The sequence below is a fragment of the Pipistrellus kuhlii genome, unplaced genomic scaffold (genome assembly GCF_014108245.1).
Source record: "Pipistrellus kuhlii isolate mPipKuh1 unplaced genomic scaffold, mPipKuh1.p scaffold_m20_p_89, whole genome shotgun sequence".
In the NCBI taxonomy this organism is placed as follows: Eukaryota; Metazoa; Chordata; class Mammalia; order Chiroptera; family Vespertilionidae; genus Pipistrellus; species Pipistrellus kuhlii.
This window is the reverse complement of record NW_023425594.1, coordinates 240,963-255,549: the sequence shown is the minus strand read 5'-3', so window position 1 is coordinate 255,549 and position 14,587 is coordinate 240,963. Positions and strand designations below refer to the sequence as shown.

Below are 14,587 nucleotides of genomic sequence, written 5' to 3'. Positions count from 1 at the left end.
CACCTGTCACAATTGGTACAGTTCAGACCATCACGAGTTCCTCTCCTGAGATTTTATCTTCATCACCCTCCCCAACATCCACATCCATGTGCTCCCTCGACTCCCCACATCAGAGAAGATACCAAGCCTTGGCCCAATCAAAGTCATTCTTTCCCTCTGTTCTAGTTGATGCTGTGTATGCCCCCAACAATAAGAGCAATTAATCTTGTAGATGATACCTCTGCTCTGGAACTCACAAGTAGACCACAACCCTTTTCAATACAGTGGATTTCATGAACATAGAGTAGGGAGAGATGGTGTCCATCAGGAGAATGTGAGTGATTTCACGGTGTGCTCGCCAAGCAATCACCGTGTTGTCCCCTGATTCAGGGAATCACAAGGTTATGGTGTCATTTTTCAACCTTTTGAACCCAATCCCAGGGTGCTGAAGCCATCACTTTGCAATACATGCTTCATATAGTTCCTAGAACCACACTTTTCTCACACAGCTGCATTCCCAGAGGCACAACTTAAAATATAACACAAATGAGCCATAATAAGCAGTTTATTTCCTAATCACCTTCTTTTCCAAATTAAAATCCACCACCTCTGTAATGTATTTCTCTCTTACCCTTCACACCTCTCCATGCCCATGGATATTTTCAAGCCCAGAAGACACTGATGTATGCTGTCTCATTCCATTTGATCACTGTAACTGCCTTCAATAACAAAAAGCAGGTGTGCACATACATTTCACTGAAGCTCTGAACCACGAACCACGAATGTACCACCAAAGACACCATCTTTTCAGAAGAGAATCTGACATTCACTATACCATATTTCCAGACTTCTCCAGAAATGGACTCAAACTTCAAGTCCCTACATTACCAACTACACTTTACAGAAGTTTTTATGGCAATGTCAGGACCCTTTAACTATGAAGGCACATGTCTATTCCAAGGGCCCATCACTCTTTCTCCCACAACTCTCTCACACTCCTACATCCACAGCCCCTAGAGCGATCTCCTTGACGTCCTACTCATTATGTAGCATGTGTAAATTAGTGTCTGCTTGGCAAAATCGAACAGGATTAAGTTCTACACCAACTCTGAGAGTCCACACTCATTGAAGCAGCCTTGAGTTCTGTTGAGGAGGCCTTCCTCCCTGATTGTGTTTTCCTTCAACCTCAATCACTGAGAACCACATCAGATCTCAGATATCCACTCACCGCCTCCACTGGAGCTGCACCTGATGTCCCTTCACCAATCATAGCCTTCAGCCCTTAAGTACCATCATCTAAGGCCCCATAGCCCATGCCCAGCGAGTCTCACAGATGCCCACTCGTGCCACCCAGCAAATCAACCAGACTGACGACAACACCCAAGACTAAGGCTCAATCAAAATCCTGGTGTGCGTTTAACAAGTGAATATGCAACAGCCGCAGTCTCATCCTGTATAACCCACTCTTTGGTCTCCGATTAAAAAGAAAGAAAATGATCTACAACTCCAATCTGGTCCTTATATTCCCACCTACATTTTAGAGAAGTTTTCATTCTGAACTGCTCCTCAGAGTTCCAGACGCTCATGAACTGCTCCCTGAAACATCAGAAAATCTAACAGGTAAAATATAGACGTTTTGGCATCCCCAGATAACATTACATTTCCTAATATGAATATCTGCATCTCAGCTGATAGCCCTTCCATACCACCAGTTGCCAAATGCAATCTTTCAAATTTTTCACTCTTACCTCTCTCTCCACCTCCAAATTAGAAAATCCTGGTGGCCACACCTAAAACACCAATCCAGAATCTAAAAGTTATTTCACCACTCCAGCCACCATCATGGGCCAGTTACCATCACATTCACCGAGGCTATCACAGGGGCTTCCATCCTAGTCTTTCACTGCCTCCATCCCATCTATATGATTCATCGTGCTGCAGCCATGGAGAGTCCAATGTGACCTCGGTCACATGACTTGCCCTTACTGCTCCAAACCTCCCATTGCTCCAATCACCTGCAGAGCACACTTCCAACATATCACAATTTCTGTCCCATTGTTACCAGTTATTAATTTTTACCCTATGCCTGCAAAACCTCCCACATCCCATTCCACTGGTTGCCAAAACCAAAAACCATTCATATGACACTAGATCTGGACTTAGACTTCTGAACTTGGTGTCTCGTCAAGGTCCCCAGGTCAAAGACATGGAAGAGTGGCTGGACATTCCCAGGACACAACTATCTCAAATGCCACAAGACTAGGAGGCCCTGAAATAAGCTCTACCACCCAGTCCCCTTATCGGTTCTGCACCTGCAGGGAACTGTAAAAAGTAACGGTCTATTGAGAGCCTAGCACCCATGGGCTCAGGCTGCTCAGGGCCCTGGCCCAGCCCAGAGCTGGGTGATGCCTGCATCCCTCAGGGCTTTCACAGGATTTCTCCTTCCCGTCCCTCACTGCTGTCCTTTATCTTTTAACATGTTATGCCAATGAGAAGTTTTGAGAAAAGTTTAGAACCCTCATTCACACTTTGTGCTGCCTTTATTCACAGCCATTAATGGCAGCAGCTTCCTGCAAATGAAAGCAAAACTCCTCACACAAAACTATGCTTCATCTTCTTTGTTGCCTTTAGGCATAAAATCGGGCAAGATTTGCCCAATCCTCCCTCCTCAGTCACACCACCATGGCCTTACATGGTGTCTTTTCAGCCTGTCACCTTCTCCCACCCAGTCACACCATATTGCACCCTCAAGCAACTCACTGTTCTGGCACTGAGACCTGGATTGCAGGACCGGAACAGGCACCCACACCCGAGGCTGGAGGGTGAATGAGGTGAGGCCGGGTTGAACTCTGGAAGCAGAAAGTAGTTTGGGAGGCACAGAGAAATCAGTCTCGGCCTGTTGTGACTCAACCAGCCTCAGAAACACAGCTGCACTGCGGGACCTAGTCCTGGGGCCTCATATTCTGTGAACACACCACCACCAAGAGAAAGACTCTGGAAGTCAAACTCAAACCAATGAGCACAGGGATAATGTGCCTCTCCTGGGCTTCATTGACTAAACCCAGCCCTCCTTAGTGCATGGCCCTTTGGGTAATGTAGCAATCCAGCCTCATATGGGGCACTAGGATCCCGTCGCTCACTGCCCATTGTGAATATTGTTCCGGGGCGTTCCAGTGACACTGGGAAGTGACTTTAGCTTTTAGGGGCTGGTCACAGGTTTCTAGGGAGTGTTATCTACATAACTGAAATCCTGTTTAGAAACATTATTTCAGATTCCCTGGCTCTTAGAATGCTCCCTCAGGTGAAAAGTATTATTTCAATTATTCCTTAAGACTACAAAAGTAATTGACTTTTACAGAGAGAAGAAGGAAAGGATGGCTGCCTCCTACATGACCCCCTAATGGGATGCAGCTCTAGATTTATCACCTGGATTTCTAATTTGGATGCAGGTGCCCTCAAATACGAACTGAACCAGCAATCTTTCTGTGCATGGGACTCCACTCTACAAACTGAACCAGTCCAGCCTGGATTTTTTTTAACGTCAAAATGTGAAATTATTAAGATAAAAAGTAGGCTATCAGAGAACATACGTAATTCTATTCTATTTGTTTAAAAAGAACATTTGAACCGGGACCGGTTTGGCTCAATGGATAGAGCATTGGCCTGTGAATTCAAGGGTCCCGGGTTGGATTCTGGGCAAGGGCATGTGCCTTGGTTGCTGGCACATCCCCAGTGGGGGTGTGCAGTGGGCAGCTGATTGATGATTCTCTCCCATCGATGTTTCTAACTCCCTATCCCTCTCTCTTCCTCTCTGTGAAAAATCAATAAAATATATATTTTTTAAATGTTTAAAAAGAACATTTGAAAGAATACATAGGCCAACACAAGGACATTTCCCACATTGTCTGTATGTCTGTGCTCAGTACACATTGTGACGGTAAGGAGCTAACACTTACTGAGTGTTCACTGCAGGTGCCAGGCCCTGGTTTCATGCTTTACTTAAATTATGTCACTTAATCCTCTCTTCAACCTGAGATGGTTCAAACATCTATTTAATGGGGAGGAAATCCAGGCTGAGAGAGTCAATATAAATTGACTGACTGTAGAGTTAATAAAGGCAGAGCTTGAGGGGCATTGTTAAAATATGTACACAGATAATAATTTAATAAAAAAATAAAAAAAGGCAGAGCTTGAAATCAAACCCATGTGTCTCTAACAACAGAACTCCGGCTTCTGATGTTAGGCTCTGCTGCCTTCTAGAGGGTAGAACAGGGGATGGGTTCCCATTCGGACAGGCTAGATGTTATTGAGGGTTGAGCAGCCCCAAAGCTTTAGTGGCTTAGAGTAAAGAAGGTATCTTTCTTGTTCATAGCACATGAACACCCTGGTTCTTCTGGAATCAGGATAAAGGAGCAGCCAACATGTAGGTTCCTGCTGGGTGTTATCAGAGATGGTTAGAGGATGGCCATCTCACTCATTCCAGACTCTTGTTAGAGGTGACAGGCTGGACTCCCACCTCATTTCCTTGGTCAAAGCTTATCACTGGAGGCAGCCAACATCAGGGTCAGTAGCAGAACTTGACCTACTTGATGGGCCCCAGTAAGACGACCCCATGGTGCCAGCCTCCCTTGGGGCTGCTCAGGGACAAAGGAGAGGCATGGAGGTCAGTAGGAAATGACAGTGGCAGTCAGTCAGGATGGTTTGCTTTCTCCTCCTCCGCCAATATTTTGTCCATGAGCTGCCCAAAACCCAATGTTCATCGGAGTTAACTTCAGAAAATGGCGTTTGGTCAGATATCATTGGCAGAAAACTCGAACCCCACTTTTGAGGGTGAATCTTGGTACTAGTAAATCCTACTGCCTTGGCTCCCATACTGTGAGGGGCGTGAAGAACACACGTTAAAGAGTTGACTGGGAAGGTTACTGGGCCACAAGCATTCCAGCATCCATGTTCCCTTATATTCACCGCAGTCACTACCCTGCCTCCAAGCCTCAGTGCTCCATCAGGTGGGGCTGATTGGGAAAACGCCGACATTAACTTCCATGGTGATCCTGTGGTTTCCCTTCATTCTGTGCAGGAACCTGTGCTAAATGTGGTCCCTTCATGTTTTTTCCATCCCCACTGCAGGCAGCACTGAGCCCATTCTGCCTCCTGGCCTCCGTGTTGCCAGATGAACATGCACACTCAGTAGGTGACCAGAGATTGGAGGTCCAGGAGTGATGCTCAGAGAAGCCCAGGCACCTCCCTCTATTAGGTAGGTGTCAGCCAGGATTTCCTATTGGTAACGGGGTGAGCTGCTCTCTAGGGATTAGGAACCCAAAGGACCCCCAGCCCTCTTCAGGGGTATCCTTCGCATCACCCCTCGGGAGACTGCCTATGCAGCTGCCTGTTGCCGGTGTGCGCAGCCACAGACTCACGGGGAAACACACAGACAACAGAAGCAGAGACACACTCAGGTACAGAGCACTCACAGCCTACAGTGGGCACTCACATGCAGAGCTTATGGCCAGGCTCACAGGGACCCACAGTGTAGACACCAGTAACACCTTGTTGGGAACATACAACACAGAGATGAGAAAACACAGGGTCACTCAGCATGCACCACAGGGCACATCCATATGCAACAGACACATGCACACATCTGGGAAGACTTATACGGACAACAGACACACACATGCACACATCTGGGAAGACTTATACAGACACAGCACACAGACACAAAGAGGACACAGACAGACACAGACACAAGTAGGAAAACTCAAAGGGAAAGCAAATTCACACATACCATGAGCACGCACTCATGCAAAGAAACCCCTCCAAATGCTGAGTCATACTAACTCACTGTTTTTGAAGGATTTAGTAAGGATTGAGGTGCTGCCCTGGCCATGTGGCTCAGTTGCTCAGAGCTTCCTTTTATACGCCCATTCAAATAAAAGTACAAGTTTGATTACTGGTGAGGGCACTTACCTACATTGCATATTCCATCCCTGGCCGGGTCACTTATGGGAGGCAACCAATCCTGGTTTCTTTTGTCCTGTTGCTCCCTTCCTCTCTCAAATCACTGAACCTATCCTCCGGTGGGAATTTAAAGAGGTGGGGGATTAAAGAGTTAAGGTTTTGAGTTTCAAGAACATAGTGTTAACTCTAAATCCGTCTCTTTAGAACAGTTATCAGAATACTCTGAACTCAGAAGTCTGTCTTCTTCCCCACAAGAGACTAAGAGAATCAGTAGAAGGGATCTCAGAAAACCTCAAACTCTCAGTGTCCTAGTCAGGATCCCACTTTGCATTTATTTAAGCACTAAAATCTGTTGATTCCTGAATAAAGTCATCTGTTTCTTTTTTGCACGTTGAGTGATCCCGTCTTTGAGTGGCAAACATAACTTTCCCATGGCGGCAGCTGTTGTTGAGGGATTCCAGTGCAGCTTGGGATACTGGAGTGGGCACAGTGGGTGAACTAGGAACTGTGCATTCCCGGGAGAAACCACGTTTCCAATGTCTAAAACCATGGCCAAGGAAGCGGGGAGCATGAGTCAGCCACCTTGCAGTCCTTCCTAAAGCAGAGATCCCCTTCGAGCCCCCGAGACTGATGTAGGATTTGTAAGGATGGTTTTTGGAGACAGATGTATTGCAAATGTCTAAGGCTCCTCATCTCAAATATTTAATCTATTGCATATTCTGCCCTGGTAATGTCATCTTTGGCAAGATTTAAAAAAAAATTTTTTTTTATTGATTTCATACAAGAAGGGAGATAGCAAAATCAATGAGAATCATTGACTGCTTCCTGTAAACCCTCGATGGAGGATTGAGCCAAAAATCCAGGTATGTGCTCTTGACTGGAATCAAACCCAGGCCCCTTCAGTCTCCAGGCTGACAGATATATCCACTGAGCCATAACAGCTAGTGCTGGTAGATTTTTGAAGTTCTGTGGAAGTTTACCATCATTAACGGCCTCTTGTAAATTTCCGTATTTCTCATTTTCCTTCTGGTGAGTATACTAAAGTACCTTACAGATACGCTTTTTATTTGCATTCAGCACTGTCACTTTCCTGCTGAACAGTGATTTTGCTGAAGGTTCCCAACATCAGCTCTTGCAAAGGCATCTGGGACTCAAGGCAAACCATGAGGCCTCCTGAGAGGAAGGCCAAGACCTTCACAGAGCCCACTGCCCAGCCATTACCCCACTTTCTGATCCTGGTTGTGCTTTCAAAGGAGTGAGTAGGACCAACAAATTAAAGGGACAAAAGCAAAATCACAATTACAGAAACATTATACCAGAGCAGTGTAAAGCAATCAGCTTAGAACAATTCATCACAGCAACAGGTGAGACCCACAATGTCCCTTAAAGAGGAAGCACTTCCTCATGATTTGGGCAAATCCTGCATCAGGTCCATTTCCTAGTCAGAGAATAAGGAATGAGATCCTGCGAAGAGCTCAGAGTATTCATAATTCATTTAAGCAGAAGGGAGAACACAGAATTCCTTTTCCCTGAGCACAGAGGGGTGGTGACTGATACACACTGTTCAGCTGAGCCAGGTGGTAGAGGTCACTTCAGCCACAAATTATCGCAGTGACACCAATGACGTGGAGTTCTCAGCAAGTCAGCAAGTGCAATGCAGCTCCTTTCAAGCCTCACTTGTACCTCGTACTTAGGAGGAATTTCGCATAGTGTATGTTCACATAAAAGGGATTTATACTCAGGTAAGTGGATTTAAGTCTCCTTCAGTGTTGTAGAAAGATAAAACATCCCCTGCACAGTTAAGGCTTTTCGCCAGTGTGAACTCTCATATGTCTGACAAGGCTAAGTTTGCAGCTAAAACATTTCCCACATTTACTACATGCATATGGCTTTTCTCCTGTATGAACTCTGAGGTGTTGAGTGAGGGTAGACTTCTGCCTAAAGAACTTCCCACAATCACTACATTCAAAAGGTTTCTCGCCAGTGTGAATTTTCTTATGTTCAGAGAGGTGACAGCTTTTCCTGAAGGACTTCCCACAATCAGTACACTCATATGGTTTTTCTCCAGTATGAACTCTCTTGTGGTCAAGGAGGTTAATATTGTAGCTAAAAGACTTCCCACCATCAATACACTCATAGGGTTTTGCTTCACTGTGAACTCTCTTGTGGATAATGTGGTGATTATTGGTCCTAAAAGTTTTCCCACATTCACTACACTCATAAGGTTTTCCACCCGTGTGAAATCTGTGGTGTAGAATAAGTGAATTCCTTTGCTGGAATGACTTTCCACAATCACTACACTCATACGGCTTTTCTCCAGTATGAACTCTGTAGTGTTTAGTGAGGTTCCCTTTTAGTCTAAACAACTTCCCACAATCACTACATTCAAAAGGTTTTTCTCCAGTGTGAACTCTCTTATGGTTAAGGAGTGAATTATTGATCCTAAAAGATTTGCCACAATTAGTACACTCATAGGGTTTTTCTCCAGTGTGAACCCTCTTATGGTTAAGGAGGTTAATGTTGCTGCTAAAACATTTTCCACAATCAGTACACTCATAGGGTTTTTCTCCAGTGTGAACACGGTGGTGTTCAGTGAGTTGGGAGCTTTGCCTGAAGGACTTTCCACAATCACAACACTGATATGGCTTTTCTCCAGTGTGAACTCTCTTGTGGTTAAGGAGGTTACTATTGTTCCTAAAAGATTTCCCACAATCAGTACACTCATAGGGTTTTTCTCCAGTGTGAACACGGCGGTGTACAGTCAGTTGCGACCTTTGCCTGAAGGACTTTCCACAATCACAACACTGATATGGCTTTTCTCCAGTGTGAACTTTCTTGTGGTTAAGGAGTACATTATTGCTCCTAAAAGATTTCCCACAATTAGTACACTCATAGGGCTTTTCTCCAGTGTGAACACGGTAGTGTTCAGTGAGGTGAGACCTTTGCTTGTAAGACTTCCCACAAACAGTACACTCATAGGGCTTTTCTCTAGAGTGAATTCTTCCAGATTGAATGAGGTTAAAGCTTCCTGTAAAATCTTGGCCACATTTGTTACTTCCATAGTTCACTTCTCCAGAGCAGGCACCCTGATGCTGAACAACTTTATGGTTGTGGCTGCCACATTTTCCACAGTTACGAGTCTGCTGAAGACTTTTTCCACCAAGATATTCCTGTGGAATCTCACTGCCACTGTGTGGCTCCTCAGTGATGAGAGGGGCCTGGTGCTGGAGAAGGTCTGAGATGGCTGGGAAGTCTTCCCCAACCTGCCCACTGGTTGAAGGCAGCCCTGCTAAGGAGAAGCTGAAGCTGGTCACAAACAAGGCCCCGTCCACATCTTCTTTCCAGGGCTTCTCTCTACTGGCTTCCCTCTGTTGCTGGGCAGGGTTTTCACTGAAAGAGAAGTCTCTCACACGTGCATCACTGCAGAAGCCTCTTTGCTCAGAGTCTGCTGCTTGTGACTCAGTCAGGTGCAGAATATACTCTAATACTGACACACACCGCTTACACAGATGGGTCCTCTGGGTTGCTGGAGCTGTCTTAGAAGCCCTGACCAGTGATTCTTCTTGAACAGATATACTCTGCTCAGGACAGACCTCCTCATCATCCATTTTATGCCAGCAACCTGAAATCAGAGAAAAAGGGGGGAACTCATTGTTGATTGTTGTGAAAGGGGAAGTCCCATTGCTACAGCATTTTGCACAAAATACATGGGTTCTATGCAACTGTCTGAAAGTAAGAGATGTGCAGAAAGGATTAATAAGAAGCTGCTGTGAAGGTCTGGGCCTCGGAAGGTTACAAACCAGGGAAGACCTCACCAGAAACATGACATACACAGCAAAGACCATGAAAGAGAAAATGCACCTCCAGCTTAGTCTTCTGCTAACAGTGCTCAGCAGGGCTGGTATGCTGTAGAGAGGGGAAAGCTGTGTAGGTTGGTTATGTCTTATTCCAAGTAAAATTCAATAAATGAGTAGCAGGGGTTCGAGGACTACTTAATTATGTATGTGCACCCCATAACACATGTGCAGGTCATGTAGGAGAATACTGCAAAGGGAGAAGTACAGAGGGGCCGTTGATGCAAAAAGGTGACAAAGGTGAAGGTAGCCTAACGCCAAAAAGTGACAGATGAAATGCAAGTCAGCAAATGTCAAGTATGGGAAAGAGAAGGCAGAAATGTCTTCGTGGGAAAAGTCTTCAACTAGAAAAAGTCACTGGCTACACCTGCCCCTAAACACTGTTGGAAATTAGCTGGTTCCTGGTACCATCTAACCATCACCATTATGTCATACCTTCTGCCAGGTGTCACTCAGCATGGCCAGACCTCCTCTGAGAACATCTTACATGTTCACCCTATGAGCAAACCAGGTTTCTCCCTGAATCTTCTACTCTACCGATGTGTAAACCCTAAATATTCCAAGTATTAATGAAAGACAATGGAGGAGAGCAGCCAGCTCTGGACCAGAGCAATTTGGCCTGCAATAGTCCTCAGCTAAGGTAATATTACAAACAATAACTGAAGAAGAGTCTTACAAGCATAGCCCACAATTTATGTAAGTGAAGAACATAACCTAGCACAGGCTGTCATAAAGCACCTTTCCCTAGAGGAAGAGGGAAGAAGGAAATAAACATGGGTATTGTCACCCTCCCAGGTGGAGGAAGAGGAAGATGGGACCCATTAAGTTGCCAGTAAAACTCCCAGTTCCCAGACACTTTCTGCACTTTTTGAGCCAATGGGTGTTATGGATCTTTCTAGAGTCCATTGGTCAGGGCTCTCCACACAGCTCAGCTCCGGCAGCCACAGCACATTTGACAAGACAGGGGCAGAAATCAGCAGAACACTCACCTCAGAACACAGGGACAATGTGAAGCTCTTACCTGCAGATGAGACCAATGCAAACACTTCCAGCATCACGTCGCAGTACAGGAGTCTCTGAGCCTCATCAAGGAGCCCCCACTCCTCCTGAGAGAAGGCGATGGCCACGTCCTCAAAGTCCATATCCTGTTGTAATGGGGACAGTTCAGTCATTGATCAGCTTCTCCCCTAGGCTTTTCTTTCATCATACTTCACACTCTCCATATCCATCTGCTCCCTCCACTCCCCACATCACAGAAAATAGCAGACCTTGCTTCCACCGGTCACTCTCTGCTTATATTCCTATTGATACTGTGTCTTCCCACAGAAATAAAGAAGATGCCCAGATTGATTATACCTGACCTCAGGGCCTCATATTTAGGCTTAACACAAAGGGTGTCACTAACATAGGATACAGATAAATGTTGGTCATAAGGAGAGATGTGAGTGATTTGACATTGGTCTTGTGGGGCAACATTCTTGTTGTCCAACACATTCTCCCTCCACGACACCAAAAATATGGCATCACTCGTCATACTTCTGATTCCAATCCTAGAGTCCTGAGGGCAACACTCTGTGCTACCTGTTCCACATAATTCTTTGTATCCCACTTCTCTCACACAGTTTCATTCCCAGAGTCACAGCTTCAAACACAACACATATACGCCATGAAGAAGTGGAGGGGATGTTTTCTAATCACCCTCTTTTCAACATTCTCACTCACCTCCTCTGTAATGTATTTCTCTCTTACCCTTCTCACTTCCCCAAGCCAGTAGAGATTTTCCTTTTTTTTTTTTTAACTGTTCAACAAGTCTTTATTAACAAAGTCAAACGAACAGAAAATGCAGTGTCTGAAAGCTGTGATACGTGTGTGTGTGTGTGTGTGTGTGTGTGCACACGCGCTCGTGCGTGTGGATGCAAAAAAGGCCTTGTCTCTAGGCCAGGGATGATCCCTTGGAACTAGGCTCACATCTTCAGATCTTATCAGGGCAGGCCCTAGGCAGAGGTCAGCCTCCCCACCACACTCCAGACGGAAGAATGGTGGTCTTTCTGGATAGAAGGGGCTGGGACCTCAGCATTCTCCATTTTTCTGACTCCCCAACTGGCTTGGTTGCTGAGAGAGTGGGGAACAGGCCATGAGGAGACTTGCATAGGAGGGGAATAAAACAGGCATAAGGTATATGGTGAGGACAGGGAGATCTAGGGAAAGCGCATCATAGCTGCATGTGAAGGGGACCTCCAAAGGCAACTCCTCTTCCTCATCCTTTCCCCAACTGCGGCTGGCTTGAGAGGTAAAATCCAGGCAGAGTATAATACCCCACCAGCCCTAACTCCAGAACTCTGACTAGGTATAGGGAAGTTCTATAAAGGCCCGAGTTAATGAGTCAAGCTTGTGTTATACTGGAACATGACTGGAACCCCTGGTATATATGGGAATTCATGATCTGAATGTGTGTCCCATATGTTCCCATAAGTCTCTGTGTTTGGTAGTATAAGCAGGTATGTCCCTACTTGTATACCAGGAAGTCAGTATCCACATATGTTGTACATCCATCTTTTCACATGAGCTCCAACAAGTGGATGTGTGCGGGCCTGTCTGCTCCTGTCCACCCACAGGTCCTCCTTCGGGCCTGGTTTCTCAGGGGTCCCGGCCAAAGAGGTAGAAAGAGAGCTCAAGTCGGAGTCTCCAGGCGTAGGCGCGAAGAGCGTAGAAGAGGGTGAGGAAGTCCTGGGTGCTGAAGATCGTGTCACCCAGCACAAAGGTCAAGGTAGATGGGATGACTTCCCAGCCATACTCCACCATCCAAGTGTTTGGCCCCCACTCCACAGCCTTTGCCTCACCAGGCCTGTGCACTACTGTCTTCCCTGGTAGAAGACCTCGCTTTTGGTAGTGCCCTCTCTGCACTGGTGGAAGGTGCCAGGGATTATGGTATTCTAGATCTCAGCCCAACAGCGTCCAGAGTGGCCGCTAGAGGCAAGGGCGGTGCCGAACAGGAGCACGCACTGGGACAGCGAGGCATGCAGAAGGCACAGGGTGCCCATTCAGCCAACAGCGTTCACAAATACCCACTGGAGCTGGGCCTGAGGCTATGCTTCCCACTGCCTCGAGCCAGCAGCCAGCCGGCCCCAGTCAAGTCTTTCACGCCCAGGACACTGACAAATGCTATCCTATTCCTATTGATCACTGTAACAGCCCAACAACAGGCAGGTGTGCACCTGTGTGACACCTAAATTCTGGACCTGGCATGGAGCGCCACAACACCGGTCTTTCAGAAATTACCCTAAAATTCTCCATGTTTTATCATCCATGTATCACAAAAAATGGACTCAACCCCAGTCCCTCTATGACATCAGGGATCTGTGGCCATGCATTCACACTCCCTCTTCAAAAGCACATCACTCCTTCTCCCACACCCTCCCACACACCTGCACTCCCATAGCCCAGCTCCCACAGACATCTCCTTGGTCTTAGTCATTACTCAGCATGTGTGTTCCAGAGGATGCATGACAAGTTCAAACAGTATGAAGTACTACCCTGACTATACTTACCTCGCCTACTGAGAACCAATCAACTCAGTTATCCAGAGCCCACGTCTACTGCTGCTGCACTTGATGTCCCTTCTCCACTCACAGCCCTCAGTACTCAAGTCCCACCGCCTATGGCCCTCTGTCCCATGCCCAGTGAGTCCCACAGATGTCCATTCAGGCCCATAAGCAAATCAATCAAACTGGATGCAACACACCAGGTCACACAAACGGTCACAAAAAATCCTGGTGAGTGATTAAGAACCAAAATGCACCAGCCACATCTCACCTTTTTTGAATTACTTTTCTACCTCCAATAAATATAAAATAAAATAAAATAAAATAAATATATAAAATAAAATAAAAAGGTGATCTACAACTCCTCCCTGCTCCATACTCTTTACTACTTTTTTAAGTAGTCTTCATCTTGAACTACTCCTCAGAGTTTAGTCATTCACTGTACTCTGAAATATCTAATAGGAAAAAACAAAAGATTTTATGTTCCTCATGGACATTACTTTTCCCACTATGAATTTCTCCATGTCAGTTGACAGTGCTTTTATACCTTCAGGTGCTAAATCAAACCTTTACATCATCTCTAATTCTTACCCCTCTCCCCAATCCTCAAAATTAGAAAATCCAGGTGGCCACACCTAAATCACTGATCCCTAAGACAACTGCTTCTTCCACATCCACAACCTCCACTGTGCTCCCGTCACCATCCCCCTCACCAAGGCCATCACAGCAGCTTCCATTGTAGTCTTCCTACCCGCGTCCTCACACCCATGCTGTGCCTCATGCTGCAGTCACAGGAGTCTAATGAGACCTGGGACACATCCCCTGCTCTTCTGCTCCAACGAGCCCAATGACCCCACCGCCAGCAGAACAGAAATTCATGTTGTCACAAAGCTTCTCTGGACTGGATTCCTGTCTCACTGTTTCCAGTTCCAATTTTTAAACAGTGGACACCTGCTGGTCCCTCAATCAGCTTAGTGTTCACTTCAAGCCTTGGCACATTCTGGAATCAATGCATGGAAGGCCCCATCACCCACAATTCCACTGGCTGACACAATCAGGTCCCAATCACATGACCCTTGACCTGGGCTTAGCATTCTGGGCTTGGTGTCCCTTCCAGGTCCCCAGGTCCAAGGTCCCCCGAGGAGAGCGGCTGGACAGCCCAGGCCCCACAGCCTGAGGCCCCCGCAGTGGGAGGCCCTGACCTCAGCCCACAGCCCGGCCCTGAGGAGGACAGGCTCCTCCCGGAAGCCCCTG

General features: G+C 46.4%; 1 pseudogene; it reads right to left on the bottom strand.

Moving 5' to 3' along the window:
- Positions 1 to 7,351: 7,351 nt before the first annotated feature.
- Positions 7,352 to 14,525, bottom strand: LOC123651827 (annotated as a pseudogene).
- Between the last annotated feature and the right edge of the window lie 62 nt (positions 14,526 to 14,587).